The sequence below is a fragment of the Molothrus ater genome, chromosome 3 (assembly GCF_012460135.2).
Source record: "Molothrus ater isolate BHLD 08-10-18 breed brown headed cowbird chromosome 3, BPBGC_Mater_1.1, whole genome shotgun sequence".
NCBI lineage: Eukaryota > Metazoa > Chordata > Aves > Passeriformes > Icteridae > Molothrus > Molothrus ater.
The window spans coordinates 96,999,063-97,010,792 of record NC_050480.2 but is presented as its reverse complement, the minus strand read 5'-3'; positions in this window follow the sequence as shown (position 1 = coordinate 97,010,792).

The following is an 11,730-nucleotide window of genomic DNA, read 5'->3' as shown; positions in this document are numbered from 1 at the left end:
TAATTTACAGTAAGTTTGCAGTCCATTGAAACACACAGCTCTTTTCTGCCTTAAGACCATCTGCCTAGTTAGTCCTCCCTTTTTATTTTACCATTGTATTGTGCATTTTTCCCTTTCATTGCTTTTTATGTCTTCGGTTTTTGTAAGTCTTTTTAGTCTTCCCCTCTGGCCCCTAGTTGCATTACTCTTTCATACTAATCCTTGCTTTCTCCTTATTTACAGATCATTAAGAGGTCATGTACCATTTAGTTTCTCATTACCCTTCTTCCATGTCAACACACTTTTGTAAGTTTTCAAGTTTCTGAAACATTTTTTATTTTATTAATCTGTAGTATTTGCTGATGTATTTCTTCTAGATCACTTCCAGGTAAGCTATTTTCAAATTATAGTCTAATCTGGTCTGCCTTTCATTTCAGCTAACTATTCTACTTTTGGAAGCAAAGGGATCTCATGTATAGTGGAAGAACTCAGTGGAAGAACTCATCATCTTTTATGATTCAAATTGTCAAATTTTAGGAAGCCAGCATACGTCCTTGGGTTGTCTTCTACAGCCAGTGAAGGGAGTTTAGTTAGCAATCTGCCTTCTGATTCATGTGTACGGTACATAACCATAGTGGACTAATATGTGCTCAATTCCATTCCTTTTGGGCTGTATTTCTTTCCTTACAAAGATCCATAAGAAGCTGTGTGACTGACATATTTTATGAAAATCCTTTCACTAGGATTTTTCTCCTGAGAAGTGGAGAAGCCTCAGAAAAGAAATGTAAACAATAACTATCTGATGGCTGTGGAATATGGTCTGGAGATGGTTTACCATCTTTGATTGGTCTCATGTGGATTGTTTTTACTTGATGGCCAATCATGGTCCAGCTGTGTCAGACTCTCTGGTCAGTCACAAGATTTTCTTATTCATTCTTTTCTAGCTTTCTGATTAAATTCTTTCTTCTATTCTTTCAGTATAGTTTTAGTATATAATTTTCTTTTGATATAATATATATCATAAAATAATAAATCAGCCTTCTGAAACATGGAGTCAAGATTCTCATCTCTTCCCTCATCCTGGGGACCCTCAAACACCACAGCAGATTCTGTACTTTGGAGCCTAAAGTGAAAAAAAAATAAAAAAAAAATAAAAAAGGACGAATTGTAAACATTTAAACATTTTAGAATATCAGCTCCAGCAAAGTTTTGTACCCAGAAGCATTTTGAGGATTTAGGAGGGAATTCAAAAGAAAGAAGGAAAAGCAAGCTTTAAATGAAGATTCAGATGGAACCTTGTCTATGCAACCATCATGCCCTCTTCCATGAAAGAAACAGTATTGAGTCTTTACTGTTTGTATTGTATCCTAATCAAGCTATTAATATCCCCTTATAGCCCTTTTATTCTACAATTCTATTTCCAGTTATTCTAACATAAATGATGGGAAAGGATATATTTTCACAGAAGTCTGAATGGAGGTGGATTCTGCTGTGATTTTACTGTGGCCCCAAGATCCCAGTAAATATTTTTGGTAGTTTTCAAACGATCAGTGAAATTTCACAGAACTATTTTCAGAGATTCCTTCTGTACACAGTCAAAGGCTTTATTTGACTTCAGTTATTCAAAGGCTAAAGGAAACTATCTGCCTTTTTCATTGAGTCTAGTATTTACAAAAGAGTCCTTCTGTGATGTCTTGCATTCACCTTCATTCATCCAGTCCCTGTTGGAATGTCCTTTGATATTTCTGTATAAGTTCCAAGTTAAAAACTCAGTGGGTCTGGCAAGCTTTCCAGGAACAGACAAGACATTGCAAACTTCATCAAAATTACAATATCTGTTTATTATTTACCAGCTTAGAAATAGACTCCTTTGTGTACTAGAGATAGTCATGATCAATTTATTGATTGTTATTTGGAAGTTAATTTCCTCAATAAAGCATGAGTGATCCCAAGCATAAATTTACTTCTATTTTCAACCCCAGCGGGGAAAAATACTCCACCACAAGTCCACACAGTTATATTACTCCTTCAATGTGCAGCATGGTGTCTTCAGTTTAAAGAACACTAGTCATTCTGACAGCTACTGTGGATGTTTTACCAGACCTTAAATCTACTCAAAGCTGGGTGCAGTTCTTGGGTGCAGATATTGTTTTGCATTGCAGATACTTAAAGCATCCAGGTCTGCAACTTTATGCTTTAGTGGTTTTGCTCTGGCAGCACTCTTCTTGGGCTCAGCTGTAAATGCACTTGGAGAAAATATATTTCCAAATTCTTTTGAATGGCTCATAATTGAGATGTCTACTTTTTTTTCCTGTTGGAATAATTTAGCTTTAATTTTGTGGCAACCAATCTATTTTGATATATACTCTATTTTAATACATCTTAAGAGTTTCTTATATCTGAAAGATAATTAGTGTTGTGCATTTGCAATTTTTTTTAGAATGTTCAATCTGTTATGGATTTTTCCTAGTCTAAGAACAGTTTCTCCTACTTGAAAATTCAGTTAGAGTTTCTTGTTTTTAAAACTGAGATTTTTCTTTAATAAAATTATTTTTTCAGAGATGTTTTCAATTGCCTACTACATTTGCTGAATTAAAATAACTTTATATTAGATAACACATAGTTCAAGTAATATACTTATGATAATTTAAAATTGAAATACTGCTAAATACTGTATTTCTATATTACTTAATATAAATATTGTACATCATTTTCCAGAGAATGGAAGTGCAGCTTACCATCTTGCTGAGCTGTGATTAATCTGCTGCTCCATTCAAAATAGCAGCTACCTGGATATGAATAAACTAAGTTTAAAGATATTTTTATGACCTTATTTAATCTAAGCAAGTATAGCTTGGAGCATATTTTGGAGAAATACACTCTTTTTTGAAGATATTTTAAATTTTTTTTAGTCTTTTAGCAGATGAAAGGTTTTTGTATGTGTCACTTTCATTGTTTTAAAAGTAAATATCTAATTTGGTGTTAAAACTCCCTGGTTTCTGGTGACTTAATTTTCAATTTTTTTAATTTTTTTTTTTTTTTATTTCTCTTCTAATATATATATATATATAGTGGTGAGCATCCAGTTTTCATTTTTAATTGATAAACTAAACCAAAAAACATTGGAATTTTTAGTCCCCATTTTATTATACAAGGATAATATACAAGGATACAAGGACATGTAACATATCAGGGGGGATTTATTATGTATATTTATATATTATATGCATTTTATTATATATTTACCACAGAAAACAATTTTCCTTTTTCTTTCTTTTTTTCTTCTTAAAAATTTCAGTATGCAGAAAGCTTGACTGATCAAGCCATCCACTAGCTAGGGTCTTTTCAATTTCAATTTTTTAAGAAACTTCCCATACTACAAAATTATCAAAATTATCTTTATGCTAATTCAACATACCTCAGTGTCCTGACACTTTAATTAAGAGTGAAGTCCATCTTTTATGATTGTTTCTTTATTAGCTGATATTATTTTACTGAGGCCAGCAGAAGCATCACTATTCACTAGATTAACATCAAGCACTCATTTCATGTTTGAAGAACTAATTCTATAAAATAATTCCATATGCAGGTTAAGCTTCAATCCATTTTTCCTTTACTGGCTATCTTCCCCCTTGCTCTTATTAAAGAGTGTTTTATACTTCTCTCATATTTTTTTTTATTTGTTTGTTTATTTGCTTCCAGTTTCTGAAGGCAGCTTTTAAACCTCTGGAATATTTATCTTTGTCCATCACTTTGCTGCTCTTGGCTATTTTCTTCAAAATCTGGGAAACAGCGGGTTAGGAGCCTTTAATGATACAAACATTCTCGGCTGAAAATTCTGAACTATCGCACTCTCTGAAAGACTTCAAATTAATAAATTGCCTTGATAAAGGGTTAGGGAATATCTGTTGTCTGAATTTTACCTGACAAGGGATTGAACTTCAATTCAAGGAATGACAATGTAAACCTGAATTTTGCCTTTTTCCAGGTTAGAGAATAATGGAAGCTGGGCATTTACCTGGTAGAGATTGTTTCCCTTCCTACCTGCTTCGATGAGCTGCCTGGGGCACTTAGAGCAGAGATGAAAATAAAGGCTAACTGCCCTCATTTCTTCCTCTGCAAAAGGAGAGCATCCCCACCATCAGAGGAGCTGTAACTCAAAGCAGAGTCAACAGCAGAGGCTGTGCTGGGAGCCCCAAGACACTTCAGCATCTCCTGCATGCATTCTCCATTCAAGGAGTGCTTTTTACACAATCCTTCTGGTAACACCTACAATCCTTCTCCAGTGATGTGTAAACACTGTAACACAGCTCTAAATTCAGAATGATGCCAATGCAATGAGAATAATGATTTAATTTTCAAAGAATTTTTAATACTAGCATGATCTATCTGTATTTAATACAAAATTGTATTAACCTTAGTAAAAGTGGGATTATGCTCAACTCTGCAGCTTCAAATTTGCATAAAGAAAAAAATTTATATAGAAAGTTTGACATAAAGCAAAATAGACTTTTTATAAGCAAAATATCTTAATTTTGAGTCACCATTTCTGTCATTAATAAGTATTAAAGAAAATTCAAAAGTTTTACTTTTTCATAACATATTGGATTCCATACAATTTGGGATATATGAGAATTAACTTATAAATATATCTAGTTCTGCCAAGAAACAGATTTACAAACAAAGTCACAGTGAGAAGTAACACAATAAGAGTTAAAATAGTAACTCTGACCCACTAAACTTAAACTGATCCATGGAGCAGAAATTTTTCTATTGAGGCTTATTCTTTAAAAGAGAAAAGAAAATTAAGATATTGCTAAAGTCCACTACAAATATTCAGACACAGTTTTCTGTCTTACTTTAGAGATCTCATGTTGCCTAAACCCAGAGACCTAATCCTTTTTCCAGATAACGGATTTTTTAAGCACTCTTCTCTTTTACCTTATTTAGTTACAGAAAAAAAAAATCCAGTCTCTTATTCAATTGCTATAAAATCATATTGCCATATTTCACCAAAACATACATCAAAACAAAACCCACAAAACCCACGCTGAAAGTGTAACAAAAATCATTCATAAAACACCCTGTCAGGGTTTTCTTCCATTGAACCACCCAGATAGTAAAGCCTGTATTTTACCTAAACATCACAGGCAAAGAGAGCAGGACCACCTGTCATGCACAACTGAGCTTCGGTAGACTTACACACTTTTACCTTTGCAAGAGCATTTTTCAGTGAGAGGATTACTCCATGCTTTCTGCTTCTCCAATGGGACATCTGTCCTCTCTCACTTAGAAGTTAGATCACTTAATTGACGACATAAATCTCTAGCCTGAGAGGCATTTTCATCACACAGCAAAATTTGCATTTAAGTAAGTGAGAGAACAAGACATAGGAACTCTCACTCAGCTAAGGTCAGGTTCAACACCGCTATTTCTTTCTCAGCCCTAAAGTATTTCTTGGAGTACAGACTATCCAACGATAGAAAATGACCTTCCAATATCCAATAACATTGTCCTTCCTGTCCAAAACTGGTATGACCTAACCAGTAGTCTACAGATTTTTCTCTTCTGTTCCTTCTGTTTGTTCTCTGACAAGATGTATTTGCATTTCTCGTGGCATATTGATAGAGCTTCATATTCAGTTGGAATAAATGGAGTTTATTCCACATTATATGCTTAAGAAAGTCAGTAGTTAAGAAAGGATACTTTGGTCATGAAATGTACTATATATTTGTTGCTCTTCAGAAAGAGAAGTGTTTGTCTACCAAGTTCTGATTAAAGGTTTTAGCAAGCAGATCATTATATAAAAATACATACAATACATGCAGAAATTTTTCTATTAATAAAAAATATAATACCACTGTATTAGTAAACCAAATTTTATCAATGTATATGAGACAGATTCTTTAAAAGATTTGCCCAGTAAAGAATACTTTGCCCATTGATAACAGTGCTGTGTGATGAATATGTGGCACACCTATTATGAGGGTGAATTAGAGATTCTTCAATTTACACATAATAGGATCTTGCATGAGGAAGAAAAATGTATCTCAGATGTAAACTGCGCAGCAGTAATAATCTTGGTGGAATGAAACAGTGTCAGAGCACACAGGCACTTGAAACACTTTTCAAGTAACACTGGATCTCTTCTTCAGTAGTTGTACTGGAGAAAATAAATCTCCTGCAATGTAGTTGCAAGACTAGAATATGAATTAATGCCATGACTCTTTGGCCATGCAGAGCTGACCTGGGAGTACCGGGATTTCTGTGGTATAAAAAGAGCTCTGGTATAAACTAGAAAGCTGTGGGTCCTTAAAGCACTGAGGACAATTCTCAAACACATATCACCTGCCCCACCTATCCCATCTTCCCTCAGTCATTGAAATTAAACTCACAATCATTTCTATACAGACTCATGCTGTCTTTGAATAGTAAAAGAAATGCAGAAAGAGAAGAGGACAATGCAATGCAAAATCAAAAATCAAATAGTCAAGACCTAGTAAACACAAATATACATGAGCCTGGATACTGCCTCTGTGCTGCACTTGACAGATCTTATGGGCAAAGCAGATTTTAAAATACTTCCCTTAAATTTAACATCTCTTATTTTCTTCCTGGATAGTGACTGACAGTTGCAACTCATATATAGACATGTACTGGCTCACCAGGCTGTGACCCTGCCAGCCTCAGGCAGCCCACCTTCCCTAGCAGGGACCACCTGGTCCCCAGCTGCTACTCCAGAAGATCACAGATTTGACACAGGTGTCCTGTCTGCCAATGACATCTGAATGCTTAAGGTGCCCTTAGGTACCTCAGACAGCATTTACTCATTTTCAGTCAAAAGTGAAAATGTGAGCAAATGAGCCTTAGAGATTTTCTTTGGTGGGGAGACATATATTTTTGATCCCATTCTGATGATTCCAAGGAGGACCAGCCTGGTAAAAGTTAGGCCTAACAACAAACAGCAGTTGGTTTTCTATATCTGTAGTAATAAACACAACATTAGTAATTTATAAACTTAAATAAGATTATCAGCTTCACCCTGGTAGGTATAAACCTCAAACATGTTTTAAACTACAGCTTAAATTATGCAAAAACATTTCCAGTGGAAATATTTTCTTCCTCCAAATCTCTTTGACTGACAATGTTTACCTCTAGCTTTCATATTTTTCATCTGGAACATTCTCTAAGGGAAACTTAAATCTTTAGAAAATTGCAAAGAAGGACACTAAGTGCAAAGAGGTTTTAAAATTAGGACTTTGGACAACCACAGAAATAAAATAAGTCAATAAATGATGCTAACAAGTTATAGAAGGCATTTAATAATATGAGTTTGGTCTTGGTAAGGATAAACAATAACTGAGTCTGTGCATTCCTGTATGTACAAAAAAAGAAACCAACAGCAAAAGAGAAAAATGGATATTGGAAAGTAAATACCATATGCTTAATTTATTATAGATTTATTTTTATATTTGTATGTGATATAGCTACAAAAATACACGTATGATCAATTAGCATTAGTGTTTACCAGCATGTTTCCAGTCTTATACAAAATACAGTTTTCAGAACAGTATCACTTGATTGTCTTTGCAGAAGTACTTCAGTGCATTTAAAGAAATGCTAAAGTCTGGTAGCAAATCCTGTATCATACCATTTATATCCTGGCAATGTGGAAAAATATCAGTATTTTTCTTTAGAACTCTTGGTTTATAAAGAGTGTATTAATTGCTCTTTTCAGAAAAAGGGAGCATTTGCATATCTATGGCAAGTTGTCAGTTTAAGACATATCAGGGGAAGCTATGTGAGTCACACCATGTCAGAGTACAAAGCACAAAGTAAGTTTAAGTAAATGCTGCAACCTGACATTCTATGTCAGAAGCAGATACATCATTACCTAGGTAATCCAATCTATGACAACTTCATTATCTAAAATTTTCAGTGCTGAAAAGCCATGTTAGCTATGGTTTGCAAAGGTCTTTTCTAATCTGAAAACCTCTGCTTCATGAGGGCAATATTGTTAGTGATTTACATGCCATGCTCAGGGCTACCCTTGTATGGAAGGAGTTGAATTTTCTTTTCACAAACAAACTAGCTACAACAAGATAGTAAGATATAACATTGAGATATCATAAATTTGTCATACATGGAAAATTTGCAAGATCAACAATACAACGGTGGGAAAGATGGATTTTTTTTTTTAATTTCAACAATTGTGCATAGTCAAATGTGCACAGTCTATCATTAATAAGCCAAGAAAAGATTCACCCAGCCTTGTTTGGGACATTTAATTTGGCTGCTGATTTAGGTACCTATAACCTGTTTAAAGAGTCTCTAAGGCATCCAAAATTGTCTAGAAATATAAAATCTTATTAAATTACTGCCTTTCTTAGGTGTCTAATTCAGCCACCTAGGTAGATGTTTAAGCCCTTCCTAATCTCTTGTAGTTGTTGGTTGTCGAGGAAGTCTTTCTAATAGCAAATTTACTAGACTTTACTAAGGCGAATTACTGTAGGATATAGGAACAATCTTATTCAAATACATGGCATTTGTCATAATTCCAACAAAAATGCCTTTCTGTATAGCTTTGAAGACCTTCTTTTGGGACAGTGAGTGCTGAGTACATTGCAAATTTAATATTTGCAGTTAATGCATCTAGGTCAAAATCTATATACTTTAAAAAAAACTCAAAAACCTGTACCTGGGGAAGATCATGGAGAAGCTTCTCCTAGAAGTTGTGCTAAGGCACATGAAGGACAGGGAGGGGATTTGGGACAGCCACCACAGCTTCACCAAGGACAAGTCTTGCCTGATGAACCCAGTGGCCTTCCATGATGGAGTCACTGCATCAATGGAAAAGGGAAGGGCTGCAGATGTCATTTATCTGGGCTTCTGTAAAGCCTTTGATGTGGGTCCCCACCACATCCTCCTCTCTAAATTGGGGACAGAAGGATTCAATGGGGAGACTGTTAGGTGGAATTCGTTGGGTACAACTAGAGGATAGCTGTTCATGGTTCAGAGTCCCAGTGGTGTCCCTCAGTGAATCCACACTGGAACTGGTGCTGTTTAATATTTTCACTAATATTGGAACACTTAGTAATATTATTAGATATAGATTAAAGGATCAAGCACACCCTCAGAAAACCTGCAGATGACATCAAGCTTCAAAGAGAAAAAGAGTAGGCTTAGATTAGATGTTAGAAATAAATTTTTTCCTGTGAGGAAGCACACTACAACAAGGAAGGTGAGGCGCTGGAACAGGTGGTACAGAGAAGTTGTGGAAGCTCCATCCCTGGCAGTGTTCAAGGGCAGTTTGGATGGGGCTTTGAGCAACCTGGTCTAGTGGAAGGTGTCCTGCCCAAGGCAGAGGGTTGGAACTGGATGGTCTTTAAGGTCCCTTCCAACGCAAATCATACAGATTCTATGCTGATCCCACAACCTTTGCTGGTCATAATATAAGCTTGCTTTGGACCATTCTTACAATTCCATTCATTTCAGAAAGACACTACTGGGAAACCTTCACAAAGTCTCTTTTTGGAAATGAAATTTGAAGACAATTGTCCTCATAGAAAAGTCTTGACTTGAGAGAGACAAGAGTCTTCCTAACTTTGACTGTTTGCTTGCATGTGTTTAAATTGGTTCAACACATTATGTGGATTATATACTTTTATTTGTTATTTTGCCCATTTGAGTATAAATTGCTAGAAAATTTGTTTTGTGAGAGCACTACTGTCTGTGGAAAGACCTGTGTGAATCTAACAATATAAATCAATCCAAAAGACAGTGCACGCACTTAAGTGCACATCTTAGAAAATTTCAACTCTATGAGCGCAAAAAGTTTAGAAATTACAGCATGGACAAACCATTGAAAGTTAGATTGTTTAAGTGCAGTGTTTCCCAAGTATGTAGAATTTAGCATTGGCCAGAGAAATACAGCAAACAAGGTACTGCTCAGGAGACCAGCAGTTTCTGGTTTAGCAACACTGGAATTCCTGGGAAAAGGGAAAGACTCATAAGGGGCTAAAGCAATCTTTTTTTTTTCTTCTTTTTTTTTTTTTATTAGAGATACATAGAGGTGCCAATTACAATTAATTTATCTTGTTCATAATTTAGGCTATTGTCAGGTTCTTGATCCCCTTATTAGGACTACCAGTGCACACGCCTCATATCCCAGGGCAGACTGCACTGTTGTATTCTTACTCCTTTTTAACAGTTTAAAAATTAACTGTCTCTTTTATCTGAGTACATTTTGTACACGCGCCTATATCCTGTACAAACTGGTTGTCCTGTTGAGTGATGCTTACTCCCACTGACGTCTGCTGTGATAAGATGGAATGAGTCACACTAGGTGTTCGTAAAGGTTAACAAGTAATATATTCAGAGCTGTAGATAAATCACGATGCCCTTCTATGTGGCAGATGCTACAGAGCAAATTGCTGAGAAATGCCTAAAAGTAGGTAAATAAATAGGTAGAATCAGTGGCTTCAAAATAAATTTAAAGGTGCACATTCAGAAAGCTGAGCATTATCCCTGCACGAAATAGTGACACTGAATGACCTCTGAATATGATTTCATTGTTAAGAATCTGGATACACCATAGATAAAAACACTTTTTTAGCATCTTGTCACTGTGTGCTGCCAGTGTTAAATGTGGTTCACATCCCGATTTTGCAGCTTTTACACCTGTCTGATCTGCACCCTCCCTGGAGGGTTTTCTAGCCAAGACAAATCAGCATAACAGTTCTGCTCTAGCTCCCTGCCCCTCTGCTATGAGAGTCAAAGAGACAGTCAAAATACACTGGTGGGGTTTCTTTCTTTTTTTTCCTTCTTCCTCTCTTTCCTTCTATAACAAAGAAGCCAAGGAAACCATTGATCATGCCATGAAGGATTTGGTAACTCAGTACATGGTATCTGTCTTCTGAAATACTACTGCAGAAAGGTTTTATCACAATTTTACTTAGGCCAATTTTCAGGAGGTGTGGAAATATATTGGTCTTGCTGCAGTCACTACAGATGACTGCACAGATCCAAATAAAGATATTATCAAGCCAAATACTAGTTCTTACTACTTTATTCCGTAAAAAAAAAATGTTTTCCTCTGGTTTCTTCAAGTATGTTGCCCAATTTCCTTCCTAAAAAAGTCATGTAGTTCTGCCACTAGAGTAAAAGTTGATTTGTTCAGTCCTTGTGTTATCTGTATTCATTAATTAACTAGTAGCACTAACTCTCCTCCATCCTTCCTTGACATGGGAGTAGAAGATATATAGTCAAGGCTCTGGATTTTCTATGCTGATGTAATGGCCCATAGAAAATCATTGCAAACTACTAGGCATCTGTTCTGCAAAGCAAGGTCATCAGTAAATTCTAATGGAGGAATATTTTACTCCATACTCATATATGCTAAAGCTAATATACTCAATATCTAGTGATTTGTTATTTGCTGGATCTAGAAAAGTCCCTGTGCAGTCTATGCAAGTATTATATCATTCTATGGATGTACCTATCACTGAGACTCTCTAAAATTGTTTTTCAGAGGCACCCATTTTCTCTACTGGCTGGACAGGCAGTCTGTCTGTTTAGCTAAGGTGCTATGAATCAGGATACCAAGACAGCAATCCATTCATTAGACAGTGTAGTATTTGCTTCAGGTGAAAACTCTACATTTCAAAATGCATAGAAGTTATATTGAATATAAAAGCTTTTACCTATACAGTTATAATGTTGCTTATTGCAATATTTTATTGTCTAGGATTT